The sequence below is a fragment of the Salmo salar genome, chromosome 01 (genome assembly GCF_965601325.2).
Source record: "Salmo salar chromosome 01, fSalSal1, whole genome shotgun sequence".
Classification (NCBI taxonomy): Eukaryota; Metazoa; Chordata; class Actinopteri; order Salmoniformes; family Salmonidae; genus Salmo; species Salmo salar.
In genome coordinates this window covers 58059232-58075372 of record NC_138291.1, presented here as the reverse complement: position 1 = coordinate 58075372, position 16141 = coordinate 58059232, and positions in this window count along the sequence as shown.

Genomic DNA, 16141 nt, shown 5'->3' with positions numbered 1-16141 from the left:
GCATTCTCTCAACCAGCTTCAGTCACCTGGAATACCCCTGTGCCCCTACCTTAAAGAGCTGTGAAACTGAAGGAGATAGAGTACTGTTTCTGAAATAAAAAACAAGTGATCATTTGGTAATAGATTATAGGTAACACTATAAAAAAAGACAAAAGTGCTTTATATTACAGTCGTTACTGTTTTATGAAAATTGTATATGTGATATGTGAATGTGATATTGCATTCTACAGTCCAACTTAGTTGAACTATTGGGGATGTTGTGAATAAACACAGAATCAAAGGTAGGATGTTGTTTACGTGAGAAAGTCTAATTTTAAAGAGAATGGAGAGAATGATGTGTTGTGTTCTATTATGGCTTCATTGTTACTGATGTTGATATACCACCAAACGTTTCACAAAACTATGTTAATTCCAGTGAAGGCAAGGGATGTTTTATTTTACCACACAATAAGCATGAATTATAACTGCTTAAATTCTGTCATTAAAATATGTATATAAAGAGTTTAATTGGCTTAATGGTGTTGCCTTTCTTTTGTTATGTAAAACACTTTCCATGCCCAGAGCTGGCTGCCTTTTAGATGTATTAGAAAAACAATTGCCCCACTTTCTGTTTGATGTTACTTTGCCCGCCATCCCTTTTCACGTGAATGAAAAAAAACAGGAGCAATGTTTTAAAAACAGCCCGAAAACAAAGCTGCGAAGAATGTGTGAAATGGGCCAAGGGGATGAGGGGCTGAGGGGGTTTGAGGGGACCGAGGAGGGCTGTGGGCCTGGCACTGACAGCCCTGAAACAAACGACCCAACAGAACAGGAAGGGATTGTACTGGGCCTTTTCCACTACCTTTTCATCCCTTTGTGCCTCCACGGCCATTCTCATGGAGATCGACTTGGACTCGGAGGCCTAGGCTGGCTAGAGTCTCGCCCTCCTCTGCTCAGAGAGTGTGTTTGGAGGAGGAGGATGGGGTGTATTTATGCCCCCCCCCCCCCTTAATGCCCCCTAGCCCCACCAGCTCCCCAATCCTCCACTCACTCACCCAGTGACGGCACCCTTGTTTGAGAGCAGAGGAATTACTGTTAATGAATGCATTCCTGCACACATAGACTGTGAAACCAGGCAAAGAGAGCAACCCGGCCTCTGTCTGTCCCAACTTGGCCAGGAGAACACTGGCGCTCTCAATCTCTTTCCCAACTCTGCCTTTTTCAATCCCTCCGTCTTTCTCACACACTCTACCACTTTAGCACTCTCTCCCTCTCATTCTCTCTGTCTCGCTCTCTCTCTGTCCCCCTAGCCCCCCTCATAAACGCCTCCTCAATGATGGCATGTGGGCCAGCAGGGTTAAACCAAAAAGAAAAGTAGCCTATAAACTGATGAAACCGGATCTAGACTGAGCGATGGGGGGCACGGGGGTCAAGCCCTCACCATGGCAACGCCACCCCAATGAGACAGGAGTTTTGGTGAATAAACTGAGATATCAGCCTGATAATATTACGTCACCCTGCCTCAATGACTCTGTCTGCCTCTATGGAAATCAGCTTTGTATCATTTAAAATAATTGTCTTCATAGAACGACAGGCTACGAAGTCACGGAGAGAGAGGCACTGAATGAGATATCAATGGAAGAGGTTATTTGATTAGCCTACATGTGACAATGTATAGTATTTGAAGGTTGTTGGTGTTGATAGTACTATACAGAAGCAGCATAATACTCCCACAACAGTTTGGTTTATTGTTACTCATCATTCTGTCCAAAAATATACACCAATTCCACCAGAAGTGAGAGATGTTCATCACTTTCATCATAAAATTCCATCGAACTGCATTAAATGAAATGTGTTTATTTTGAATGCCACCCCCATCGCTTTGATGTTCATACACCATTAAATACAGTTTACATCCAGACAGACTGGCAGAGGCGTTCGTTCGGTAGACCCAGAGCCCACATACAGCCATGCTCGAGACACCATACTGTGTAGGGCTCGCAGCACCAATCAGCCTGTCTCCAGGCTTTTTCGGTTGCCTGGTTCTTTGTAGCAGGAATCTGCCGGGTGCTAATTTGACGCGCTGTTGAGATAAAAGGGGGGGACTCATGTTAGTTTCAGCATCAGAGGATCGGAATGCAGGCTATTTAACGCAGGAGTCAGACAATCCCCACGGCCGGGGACAGCCCCCACCCGGACAGATCGGCTAAATAAATAGAGGAGTAATTAACAGAGCATCGAGAGGACAGGCATTACTGGGAGAGCGTTTTCATTACAGCTCACGCAGGAGAGAAGGAGAGGCGGAGAGAGGGAGGGAGGTGGAGGGGACAAGGGGAAGAGAGAAAGTGAGGGCTGAGGAATAGAGAAAGAAAGAGGTGGAGAGAAAGAGTAGACGGAAGAGTGAAATACAGGGTCGGTTATGACGGGAGAGAGTGGTTGTTGTATAGAGTGAAAGAAAGGGGAGGAGGGAGAGAGTTGAAAAGAGAGAAAAATTGTTGAAAGAAAGTGACATTCAGGGACAGTTATGGAAGGAAGGGGAGTGGTAGGGAAGAAGAGAGTAGGAGAAAGTGGGTATGAGAAAGAGAGAGTGTGAGGAGGCAGAAAACAAGAGTGGTGTGGGGAGAAAGGGACAAGGAAAGAAGAGTGAGTTAGCAACAGTGTTTGGTCATAAAAAGTATAGCACCTGCTGTGCATCATCAGCTCAATAATAAATCGCAACATACACATCATGACTGCTAAATATGTAGAAAGAGACTAAAAGTAATTCTCTGAGTGCATCTTGATATGTGGTGTTCTGACTGGTTAATGTCCCTGACGGCTTAATGAGATTATAACAGTATTCAGGAACAATCAAGGCTCTGTTGCAGTGAGCAGCTGCCATACTGTACATCTGACTAAATGCATGCTATAGTTATTGTATACATAGGCCCTACTGTCCATGTTTTGTAAAGTACTTACCTCTGATCTGGCGGACTCACAAAATAAACCCACATGCTTTGTTTGTAAATTATGTCTGAGTGTTGGAGTGTGCCCCTGGATATCCGTAAATTAAAAAAACACAAAAATTGTGCCTTCTGTTTGCTTAAAACCTCAACGGGATCGGTATGAGTGTGTGTGTGTGTGTGTGTGTGTGTGTGTGTGTGTGTCCGTGGGACGGTTGAGCTAACGTAGGCTAATGTGATTAGCATGAGGTTGTAAGTAAAAAACAAATCCCAGGACATAGGCATATCTGATATGGGCAGAAGGCTTACATTCTTGTTAATCTAGATGCACTGTCCAATTTACAGTAGCTATTACTGTGAAAGAATACCATGCAATTATTTGAGGAGAGTGCACAATTTTGAACTTGAAAATATATTAATAAACCAATTAGGCACATTTGGGCAGTACAACATGTTGAACATATATGCAATGGTTCATTGGATCAGTCTAAAGCTTTGCAAATACACTGCTGCCATCTAGTGGCCAAAATCTGAATCGCGCCTGGACTGAAATAATACATTATGGCCTTTCTCTTGCATTTCAGAGATGATGGTAACAAAAACATATTTTCTTTATATTATCTTTTACCAGATCTAATGTGTTATATTCTCCTACATTAATTTCACATTTCCACAAACTTCAAAGTGTTTCCTTTCAAATAGTATTAAGAATATGCATATCCTTGCTTCAGGTCCTGAGCTACAGGCAGTTAGATTTGGGTATGTCATTTTAGGTGAAAATTGAAAAAAAGGGTTGGATCCTTAAGAGGTTTTAAGATAAGGAATTTGAAATTATTTATACCTTTACTTTTATTTTATTTTAGCTATTACATTTACATTTGATACTTAAGTATATTTAAAACCAAACACTTTTAGACTTTTATTCAAATAGTTTTTTTACTCTGTGACTTTCACTTTTACTTGACTCATTTTCTATTAAGGTACAGTATTGACACAGAGGGTATCTAAAATGAAGAGGAGAGTAAATGAGTGCATACTGACCCATAACTGACCTGTAGTGCACCTTACCCATAATGCACCATTCTCAACTGGCTCAAGCTGACCACATAATGCCACGGACTACAATGTTACTGTGGGTATGTCTCATATGTGAAATAACATGAACTAGTTCTATGGAACATTGCAATGGTTCTACAATATTTCTTCTGAAAACTCTCTTCAATCTTGGACTCTGCTTCAGCACAAAAAGACCAAATAATACTTCCTGTTTCACTTCTCTATGTGCTGCAGTCTGAAACACATTTTCTTTGCTGCTTATACAGAGAAAGGATTAGTCATGACAGTGTTTTCAACTGTGATTACAACACATCACTTGTTGTTTTCAGCCTCTATCTGCGTTTGATTGATGTTTCCCTAATGGCTATTGATTTGATCTTCAGAGTAAATAAAAGCATATCTCCTAAATGTAGTGTTGATGCTTGGAGCTCTCATTCTATTTGTCAGCACAGAGAGGGTTCATTAGATAGCCGGAGGGCAGACTGTCAGTATCTGTCATTTGTGCAGGTACAGATAAATAATTTAGACAAACAAAAGGCTAACTTCAGCAGAACAGCAGCAGTTTAACAGGGAAGAATGCTCACTACTGTTTTGAACCTTCTGTAAGCCTAACACTATGGGTCATTCATTCTAATTCTAAAAAAAAAAAATCGATCTTCGCCATGACATCCATCATGCTCTAATCTATTTGTGTGTGATTGCGTCATGTGTGAATTTGTATACACCGTGTGTATACATGCCTCGTTGTGTCTGTTAGGGTGTACGTGTGTGTTTGTGATACCAGTGTACGTGTGTGTGCCAGCGAGAGTGTGTGTACAGGCACAGTGGACAGTGACTCCATGGTCTGTGGGAACAGAGGGGCTGATTGTTAGCCGGCGAAGGGAGCACAGTGCACCATTGTGAGATACAGGAGAAGGGGAGCGAAGAACAGAGACACAAAGACAATTAGCGTACTTCCACAATGGAGACATCGCCACAATGGCTACTTTCAACCGGGATTGGAGGCACCGCCTGTGTGCCACAGAGGGACGACAGAGACAATGGCTGTTTCCGTGTCATGGAGCCCACGGCCATTCACCTCTGTCCATTGTTTGGCCCCACCCTCTCCCTTTGGATTGGCCACTGCTTATCATGGAGATTGGGTGACAGGCTGCCTGGTTCTGGTTGCAGTAACCTGATTGTGTGGTGATTTTACATGTGTCTCGTGTAAAGTCAGGGTCTTACAGAGTCGCTCAAAAGTCTCTCTGGTCTTGTGTCTCCCTTGCTAGCGAGGCTATAGAGATCACCAGCTTGTAGTCCTAAAACAGGAAATGAGTTACCTCTGGTTCTTTCAGCCATCCCTATGGGAAAAAATGAATGGGGAATGAAGGTTAACATACACTTAGGAGATCTTGTATTTTTAATTTTACCTTTATTTAACTAGGCAAGTCAGTAAAGAAGAAATTCTTATTTTCAATGACAGCCTAGGAACAGTGGGTTAACTGCCTTGTTCAGGGACAGAACGACAGATTTTTACCTTGTCAGCTCGGGGATTTGAATTTGCAACCTTTCAGTTACTAGTCCAACACTAACCAGTAGGCTACCCTGCCGCCCCCTGCCACTTGTACGTTTTGTTCTATGAGATAATAGCAGTCAGTTAACATGAGCTTCACAAAAAGTGACATTAGCTGATTAAGATGATCTCATAGAACAGAACTGATGTAGCTAGCTAATGTTATCTGTTGTTGCTGTTTCTTCACTACACTGTATTCTAAAGATTAGCCCAACTGGCTCTATGGCTGGTACTAGAGCTGGATTTGTCATAAGCATTGATTTAGGAACATTTTTTGGAACAGATGGAAACCACTGGCCTATCTTTGAGTTCGCCATCTATCTCAGAAGTTTTGGCATCTTCCATAAGTTGTGGCCTTGACTCTGCCATATAAATAATTTGTCTTAATAAGAGGAAGCTCCTGTAATATGGATAACTATTGAAAGATAGCTGATATGTGTTTTTCTACATTGCAATGGACACGGTGCAACCGTAGTAGCCTGCTGGCAGCTCCATGGCTCAGGTGGCCGAGTGGACACTAAGCTGTTTGGCTCATCTCAGTCACGAAGAGGAATAACTTAGTAGTTGTTTCTGATTAATAAACAATGCCATGCTGGTGGGCGGTAACATTCAAGTAAAACCCAACCCAGAAACGAACTGTAGGCTGAAAAGGATGTCATGTCAAAGGAAAAGACACCACATTTATACGGATTTCAAGTGGGATGACAGAAGTGGCAGACAATTTCTCAACTGTCAGTAAACCATGGCTGGTGTACTGTTGGGCTGCTTGCACCATACAGCCTTATCAACTGCAGACACAGGTCTGATACTGTCTTGTCTACAGAGGTATGGAGTCTCATAACCACCAGTGGTCTGATAAGTGCATGTTAGCAGGGTCCATACTTCTGTAAGGAGGAAATAACTTCATTGTACACAAATAGGTCTAACAACAGGTGGCGGGGGAGTCGAGGGGACCCGTATGGTTCCCAACAGCCAGGGATTGAACCATGGCCATCTATTCGAGTCCCTCTCTATCTATTTTTGGTGTGTTAGCAGACTAGACCTGAGGGTAGGCAGTGGTCAGAGGTAGAGTCAGGCTTATCCACAGGAGAGATCATAATGATGGAGTAGATGACATGTGACAGTCTGTAACTGGGCCTGTCCAGCAGCCCTGCCTGTGCCTGTGACGTGCCAGAGAGGAGACTCAGGGAACGGCCCTGTTGTTTTGATTGAAGTAGTCTCTCTATTCATTTCCCCCTGAGCCGACGTCCGCTGTGGCAGTGGAGCAGAAGAGAGGCTATGATGTGTCTGTGGGGAACATCCTAGGACATGGCAGTGCCAGCACGGGTGGCACAGGGACAACTGCCACGGCTGGATTTATGCAATCTGACAGACAACCACGAATTGAACCTACTGTAGTGGAACAAGGGAAACTTCTTGGAAACTATTTTGTCATGAACATCAACCTTCATCGTCATCATCGACCTTCATCGTGCAGCCTATTTGATCTGGTCTAATTTGAATCATTTGTTCCTCTTTTCCTAACTACTTTAAGCAGCTGCTGTTCACAATGGTTGGTTCTCAATTTTGTAAGTGTTTGAAACCGGTGAACCCCGTGAACCTTGATGAGCTGGAACTGAGGATGAGGGAGAGCTTGGGTGGTCTTGATGGAGAGAAAGAGGTCAAGAGATTGGGGATTGGAGGGGTTATTATCTGGTTGATGTGGAGAACCCTCTGTCCTAGTCCTACCCTATCCTCACACCCCTCTCCCCCTATCCACACACACACACACACACACACACACACACACACACACACACACACACACACACACACACACACACACACACACACACACACCCTGTGTAGCGTTAAGCTGTGTGTCCAGGCTGACTGAGGGGAATACGCTCTTTTCCGATCGCCACACATTCCCCCTGTAATCCAGCCACTGTGGCATTCCCGCCAACATTCCCCTCCCCTCCTGTCCCCAATGAATGGAGTGAATGGGCACACCCTAATGTTGCAGAGGGTACTCTACACTGTGTCTGCACCTTTCTAAATGGAGCTGCTTCCGCCCATCACTTATCTCATCACTTACAGTCAGTGGTGGAAAAAGTACCCAATTGTCATACTTGAGTAAAAGTAAAGATACCTTAACAGAAAATGACTCAAGTAAAAGTAAAAGTCACCCAGTACAATCCTACTTGAGTAAAAGTCTAGAAGTATTTTAGTTTTAAATATACTTAGGTATCAAAAGTAAATGTAATTTCTCAAATATACTTAAGTATCAAAAGTAAAAGTATAAATCATTTCAAATGTCTGTCTTGCTAACCATTTAAAATGTAATGAGTACTTTTGGGTGCCAGGAAAAATGTATGGATTAAAATTACATAATTTACTTTAGGAATGTAGTGAAGTAAAAGTTGTCAAAAATAGAAATAGTAAAGTACAGACACCCCAAAAAACTACTAAAGTATTTTTACACCACCGCTTACAGTCGCTAGTGAAAGTCTACACACCCCTTACACAGTCTTCACATTTTCCTGCCTTAAAATTTGATCTAAAAAGGGATTAAATCAGATTTCTTCCTATTGATCTACACAACCTACTCCACATTTTCAAAGTGAAAGAAACATTCCAGAACATTTTCCAAATTACTAAGAAATACAAAATGAGGATGTACTGATTGCGAATATCTTCACACCCCAGAAATAATACTTGGTGGAAGCACCTTTGCCTGCCATTACAGCTGTGAATCATTTTCAATAAGATACTTCCAACCTTACACAACTTAGGGCAACATATATCCATTGTTTTTGTCAACATTTCTCAGGCTCAGTAAATTTGGTTGGGAATCATTAATGGACAGTGATATTCAAATCATGTCTCAGTTTTTTTAAGCAGATTTAAGTCAGGATGGAGACTGGACCATTCAGGAACCTCCTGGAAACCTCCTGGAAAGCCATTCTAGTGTGTACTTTGACATTCAAATTTGTGTAGGTTTTTAAAAGACTGAGGTGGGTTTTCCTCTAACTTTTTAAATTGGGCTCTGCTCCTTTCATATTTATTTTCATCCTAACAAACTCCCCAGTCCCTGCCGGTAACAAGCATACCCATAACATGATGCTGCCACCACGATACTTGCTGTGCTGACTGTGTGAGTGTCACTTCCCCCCATGTCTAAGTCCAGGCTACAGTAACACTCTCACCTCTTTGTGAGGTCTAGCACAAAGTTTGGATCAATACCCTTCTCATCACGCCACGGGGGATAATATTTTCACCCTGCGCCCTGTTTCAGGAGCATAACCCTGGAAGGCCCTCATTAAACAAGCTGTCAAGCCTGGTTTTAAAGAAGTTCCATGCTCCGAGCGTCTTTATTTCCCCCTCCAACATCTGCACGGAATGTTCTGCGCTGAAGAGCAGGGCAGAAAGGGCATGTTCCGTTCAGCAGCTGTTAGTGGGCTTACAGAAGTAACACACCAGGCCCAGCACAGGAGGACGCCTCCTGTGGGGGGGGGGGGGGGAGGAGATGGGGGTGGACAGGCCATGGTGAGTGTAATTGGGATTAGTCTAATTACGCGCTTGTCATACCTTTGAGTGGGCCCATGGCCTGGTGGGTGGTGGGGCCCATGGGGGTCAGGGTCAGTGAAGCTGGCCCGGCACAGAGAGACAGAGCTGCGGGCTGGGGGCCAGCTGCAATGCACTTCCTGGCCTGAGCTGTGCTGCAGAGAGGCAAATTGGAGGATGTTGCGTAACTCGGTTGGCTGATAACAGTATGTTACGCCTACATCAAAACGGACTCAGACGCAGGCCATGAGTTTTTCCTGGTCAGGTCACATGTTCAGGAAAAGCTCTGTATATAGTGCATTCGGAAGGTATTCAGTCCCCTTCTCTTTTTCCACATTTTGTTACGTTACAGCCTTATTCTAAAATGGATTCAAAAAAAAAATAAATGTCCCTCATCAATCTGCACACAATACCCCATAAAGACAAAGCAAAAACAGGTTTTTAGAAACTTTTGCAAATGTATATATAAAAACTTCAATATCACATTTACATAAGTGAATACTTATGTAAATGACGCTTTACTCAGTACTTTGTTGAAGCTCCATTGGCAGTGATTAAAGCCTCGAGTCTATTTGGGTATGACGCTACAAGCTTGGCACACCTGAATTGGGGGAGTTTCTCAAATTCTCCTCTGCAGATCCTCTCAAGCTCTGTCAGGTTGGATAGGGAGCGTCGCTGCACAGCTATTTTCATGTGTCTCCAGAGATGTTCGATCGGGTTCAAGTCCAGGCTCTGGCTGGGCCACTCAAGGACAGTCAGAGACTTGTCCAGAAGCCACTCCTGCGTTGTCTTGGCTGTGTGCTTAGGGTCGTTGTCCTGTTGGAAAGTGAACCTTCGCCCCAGTCTGAGGTCCTGAGTGCTCTGGAGCAGGTTTTCATCAAGGATCTCTCTGTACTTTGCTCCATTCATCATTCACTCAATCCTGATGAGTCTCCCAGTCCCTGCCGCTGAAAATCATCCCCACAACATGATACATTACACCACCATGCTTCACCGTAAGAATGGTACCAGGTTTACTCCAGACGTGATGCTTGGAATTCAGGCCAAAGAGTTCAATCTTGGTTTCATCAGACCAGAGAATCTTGTTTCTCATGGTCTGAAAGTCTTTAGGAGCCTTTTGGCAAACTCCAAGCGGGCTGTCATGTGCCTTTTACTGACGAGTGGAAAAATGTGGAAAAAGTCAAGTGGTCTGAATACTTTCCGAATGCACTGTATGTGGCATAGAATCAACCACTAAATTATATCATTGGCTCTGGTACAACTAGTGGAAGAAATAACAATAGCAGGTCATTGGTTTAGCTTAGATGATTTTATATGATAGTCCGTCACACCTGGGAAGGTCATTGGAGTGGTAGTAGAGGTCACCTCGTTGACGTAGATTTATAGTATGCGTGAGAGGAATGTTGAGTGCCTCTTTGAGCTCCTGTGTTTATTTGTGGTTGCTGGCTAACTGGAGCAGGCTGGGTGAAGTGACTGTATGGGAGCAGGTGCGCACTTCTTAAAGGGAACCAGGCGGATGGAAGCTTTGCAGGGCAGGGGGTTGTTTTAAAGTGTGAAACCACATATCATGTGTCAGTGCACTTCCTCTCTTAATATTTCTGATCCAATGTTTTTCTTGAAAGTTTCTCTCCACAATAGGATGCAATAAAAGCAATTAGCTTGAGGGGTTAGCTGACAAATATAGCCATGATTTAATTGGATGACATTCATAGCATAGTAATTGGGGCTGCTTTGTGATTATGTCCCTCATATATATAGATGTATGAAAACAGTAGACTGGTGGGATCTGGCACGCACACACACACACACACCTCTGTCTTGGTTAATGAGCATGATGAAAGAGCTAGCTTGCCGAGCAACCTGCTATGGAGATGATATTGACATACACGTAGGAGACCGGATGCAGGCAAATTCACAGAGACATGATAAAAGGGCCGACCCGGGGATGGATTAGAGAGCTGTGTTTGGATCATCTCTTGCTGGCTGACAGTTGTCCTTCCAATAATGGGCAAAAATAATAGATTAGGCACATTAGCTCTATATGCTATTCATGATGTGCTTGGCAATATCATGTCAACTCCCCTGCTGCTTTTTAAATAGAGAACAATCGCTCTATCTTAAATATAAAGCTATTTATTACAGCTTGGGGTTGTTTGGGGTTTCCTGAAGACGCTTAAGAGTAGAAACCACCTACAATGTTTATCAGCAACAAATAGTTATAGATACTTCTTTCAACCTTACCTTAAACAGGTGGAATTTCCCAACACACATTTTGTGAAAGCGCATTATCCATACTCGTTCACATATACAGTTGAAGTCGGAAGTTTACATACACCTCAGCCAATTACATTTAAACTCAGTTTTTCACAATTCCTGACATTTAATCCTAGTAGAAATTCCCTGTCTAAGGTCAGTCAGGATCACCACTTTATTTTAAGACTGTGAAATGTCAGAATAATAGTAGAGAGAATGAATTATTTCAGCTATCATTTCTTTCATCACATTCCCAGTGGGTCAGAAGTTTACATACTAATTGAGTGTATTTGGTAGCATTGCCTTTAAATTGTTTAGCTTGGGTCAAACGTTTCGGGTAGCCTTCCACAAGCTTCCCACAATAAGTTGGGTAAATTTCGGCCCATTCCTTCTGACAGAGCTGGTGTAACTGAGTCAGGTTTGTAGGCCTCCTTGCTCGCACATGCTTTTTCAGTTCTGCCCACAAATTTTCTATGGGATTGAGGTCAGGGCTTTGTGATGGCCACTCCAATACCTTGACTTTGTTGTCCTAAAGCCATTTTGTCACAATTTTGGAAGTATGCTTGGGGTCATTGTCCATTTGGAAGACCCATTTGCGACCAAGCTTTAACTTCCTGACTGATGTCTTGAGATGTTGCTTCAATATATTCACATAATATTCCTTGCTCATGATGCCATCTATTTTGTAAAGTGCACCAGTCCCTCCTGCAGCAAAGCACCCCCACAACATGATGCTGCCACCCCCGTGCTTCACAGTTGGGATGGTGTTCTTTGGCTTGCAAGCCTGCCCATTTTTACTATAAACATAATGATGGTCATTATGGCCAAACAGTTCTATTTTTGTTTCATCAGACCAGAGGACATTTATCCAAAAGGTACGATCTTTGTTCCCATGTGTAGTTGCAAACCGTAGTCTGGCTTTTTTATAGTGGTTTTGGAGCAGTGGCTTCTTCCTTGCTGAGCGGCCTTTCAGGTTATGTCGATATAGGACTCGTTTTACTGTGGATATAGATACTTTTGTGCCTGTTTCCTCCAGCATCTTCACAAGGTCCTTTGCTGTTGTTCTGGGATTGATTTGCACTTTTCACACCAAAGTACATTCATCTCTAGGAGACAGAACACGTCTCCTTCCTGAGCGGTATGACGGCTGCGTGGTCCCATGGTGTTTATACTTGCGTACTATTATTTGTACAGATGAACGTGGTACCTTCAGGCGTTTGGAAATTTCTCCCAAGGATGAACCAGACTTGTGGAGGTCTACAATTTTTTTCTGAGGTCTTGGCTGATTTCTTTTCATTTTCCCATGATGTCAAGCAAAGAGGCACTGAGTTTGAAGGCAGGCCTTGAAATACATCCACAGGTACACCTCCAATTGACTCAAATGATGTAAATTAGCCTATCAGAAGCTTCTAAAGCCGTGACATGATTTTCTGGAATTTTCCAAGCTGTTTAAAAGGCACAGTCAACTTAATGGATGTAAACTTCTGACCCACTGGAATTGTGATACAGTGAATTATAAGTGAAATAATCTGTCCGTAAACAATTGTTGGAAAAATGACTTGTGTCATGCACAAAGTAGATGTCCTAACCGACTTGCCAAAACTATAGTTTGTTAACAAGAAATTTGTGGAGTGGGAGAAAAATGAGTTTTAATGACTCCAACCTAAGTGTATGTAAACTTCCCACTACAACTGTAACTGACACCCTCAGTCAGTTTTAGAATGGGTAGCTAGCAATAGGCTGGTGCTAAATATTTCTAAAACCAAAAGCATAATATTTGGGACACTTCACCCACTCAACCCAAAACCTCGTCTAGATCTATTATTGAATAATGTGGTGATTGAGCAAATTGAGGAGACGGAGCAGCTGGGAATAACCCTAGATAGCAAGCTGTCATGGTCAAAACATATAGACTCAATGGTTACTAAACTGGGTCGTCTGTCCATGATAAGGTGTTGCTCTGCTTTCTTGACATCAAAATCAACCAGGCAGGTCCTACAGGCCCTAGTTTTGTCGCACCTGGACTACTGCCCGGTTGTGTGGTCAGGTGAGGCAGTTGGTCCAGAACAGAGCAGAGCTTGTTGCACTTAGATGTACAAGGAGGGTGAATGTCAGTGGTATGCATGTCAATTTCTCCTGGGCCAAAGTTGAGAGATTGACTGCATCGCCATTGGCCTTTGAGCAAGGTGTTGATGGATTAAAAGGTACCGAACTGTCTGTTCAAGCAGTTGGCACACAGTTCAGACACTCATCGGTACAACACAAAACATGCAGCCAGAGGTCTCTTCACAGACCCCAGGTCCAGAACAGAAGCTGGGAAAAGCACAGTACTAAATACAGCCATGACTACATGGAACTCTCTGTCATCCCAGGTAACTCCAACTAGCAATAATACCAGATAAAAAAAACGGATAAACAGATAACTCACGACGGGGACTGTGAAGAGATGCAGACATTTTTATATGTTATGTATTGTATGGACAGTAGTATTATGCGTATTATGTATTTTATTTGTTGTGTTTTGTTTCCTGTTTGGACCCCAGGAAGTGTAGCAACTGCCTTGGGGATCTTAATAAAACACTAAATGCTAAATACTAAATACTAAATGCTAAAGCTGGAGAAATCAGAACAGTGCCCATGTTCAGTATGATCTGTTGGACAACCATCAGCAGAAATTATTTTCTTGATTACACCAGTAGAATCCCTCTCGTATTTTAAATACAAAACCACCAGATATTGAAGTGTGTTTTTTTAAAGGAGAGGATTCAGCACCCGTTTCAGATAAGTATATTTTATCTCCTTAGATGTGTGCTTTCTAAAATGTCCAGAGGCAGTGAAATGCCTTATTCTCACATTGTGGAGCTGTGAAGCTGTAACAGGACCAAGAGAAGATCATGTTAGTCCTAACACTATTCGGGTGATGACCTCAGTATTCCCTCATAAACACAGGCATGTGGCTGGTCTGTGTAACTATGTGTTGCGGGTTTCTCCCTCGCTCACATTTAACCGTAATTAGTATGTCATCGTAAACTCTCCTGTACGGTCAATGTTTGATGTCAGCACATGTGATGTCCAGTCATTCCTTACAGTCAGTTGCCATCACAGTACAGTGATTCACATACAACCCAATTGTAAAGTACTTCTGTTCCTGTTCCAAGGCATATACAGTAAATGGTCGAGATGAGATTTGACAGGTTCGTAAACATATTTGATGTTCTGCAATGTTTTTTTTGACTTTGTTATGTTGCCTGTTTCATGATGAGATGTGTCAACTCCTCCCATTCATTAGTCAGGAACTGGAGATGATTAGTGAGAGACTACTATCCATCTCTTGAGAGCATCAAATGTATTTAGAGCTTTTAGTTTTCAGACCTGTTTAGCATGCTTTATGTAAGGTGACAGCAGATGTTCCCTGTGTGTAGTCAACACCATAATTAAGAATCAATGTTACGCGGTTGAAAACATTTTATAAACTAGGTGGTTGGCTGAAAGCCGTGGTATATCAGACCGTATACCATAGGTATGACAAAATATATATTTTTACTGCTCTAATCACGTTGGTAACCAGTTTATAATTGTGATATATGGCCAATATACCAATATACCGTGGTATATTGGCCATATACCACACCCCCTCGGGCCTTATTGCTTAAGTATATCATTACAAGCATCATCCAAAATTGTCATAAACGTTTTACAGCAACACCCTATGTGGAGCAGGGGAAAAGTGTTTAAGGCTGTATCATGTCACATCACTTAGCCACATGTCGCACCCTCTGCCTGCGTGGGCTTGTTCCACCGACGAGCCCAACAGCCTTCTCTGTGATCATTAGCAACATTAGCTGCTAATGAAGAGTCTCTTCAGATAAGCAGTGCCTAATTAAGGGCCTTCTCTGATTCTCTCAGCCCCCATTTCTCTCTGTCTCTCTCTCGACAACATGGCGTAAAAAAGTTTCACGCCGACCTCTCAACCCGGCCCCCGTTCAGAGGAGTTGGAGTTTAAACACTCGAACTGAATTACCTCGCTCCCAGAGGAACGACTTTCTCATTGGAAAGTGTGGACGCGCACTTTGGAAAAGGTTTAATTAGTGCTAATTACTTTGTTTTGTTTCCACACTTTGGTGGTTATAGCCGAGAAGCTGTGTGACTCCATAGGCCCACTGGTCTCTCTCTTGCTCTCTGTGAAAACACATTAGTGACTGTTAACAGAGTGTTTTGATTATTGAACGTTTGCCGCTCCTGTAACATCCGTTTTCATATACTGACTGACATCACCAGGATCGGAGCCAGTGGCAATGTGCGTCCCTGTGTCTCTTTGTAAGTCCATTGACCTGTTTTGCCTGTATGTGTTCTGGTTTCATCTGTTCTGAAATAGTTCTGCTGTCTGTATGATATGTTGCTCTGTAGTCTTTGTCTGCTGTATGTCTTTTTAGCTTTGCTTACTCAGGCTGGTGGAGAGTGTTAATTAGCCCCCTGCAGGGCAGCTGAAATGTGCGGTCTGAGTCACTATGGGATGCAGCAGCAGGCCACACTAGCACATGGCTGGTGGGATCCTGCTGACTGACACACATACACACACACACACACACACACACACACACACACACACACACTAGCACATGGCTGGTGGGATCCTGCTGGCTGACACACACACACACACACACACACGCATGTGCACGCACACATACACACTCAACTAACCTTGTGGGGACAAACAATTAAGTCCCATTCAAAATCCTATTTTACCTAACCCCTAACCCTAAACCAAACCCTAACCTTAATCCTAAACCGAACCGTAGCCCCTAACCCTAAA